The following is a 269-nucleotide window of genomic DNA, read 5'->3' as shown; positions in this document are numbered from 1 at the left end:
CCGGCGGTAATAATAGCAGTTATTAGCATTATTAATCCATCAGCGAAGAGGAAGATCCTGATCTTGATCCAAGGGTGGTTTTGGGGAGTCCCCCTCCCCCCTTTCCTACCCCTCCCTAGGAAGAAAAAAAAAAAAAAAAGTCCGGCTTGGGACTTCGCTGCGGCTTGGGACTTCGCTGCGGCTGCTCCTCGCTTCTCTGCTCAAGGCTGGTTCCAGGCAAAAGTAGTTTGAATGTACAACATGATGGAAACCGAGCTGAAGCCTCCCGC

The sequence above is a fragment of the Apaloderma vittatum genome, unplaced genomic scaffold (assembly GCF_000703405.1).
Source record: "Apaloderma vittatum isolate BGI_N311 unplaced genomic scaffold, ASM70340v1 scaffold28355, whole genome shotgun sequence".
NCBI classification, from domain to species: domain Eukaryota; kingdom Metazoa; phylum Chordata; class Aves; order Trogoniformes; family Trogonidae; genus Apaloderma; species Apaloderma vittatum.
The sequence above is the reverse complement of the archived record's forward strand: the minus strand, read 5'-3'. Positions refer to the sequence as shown.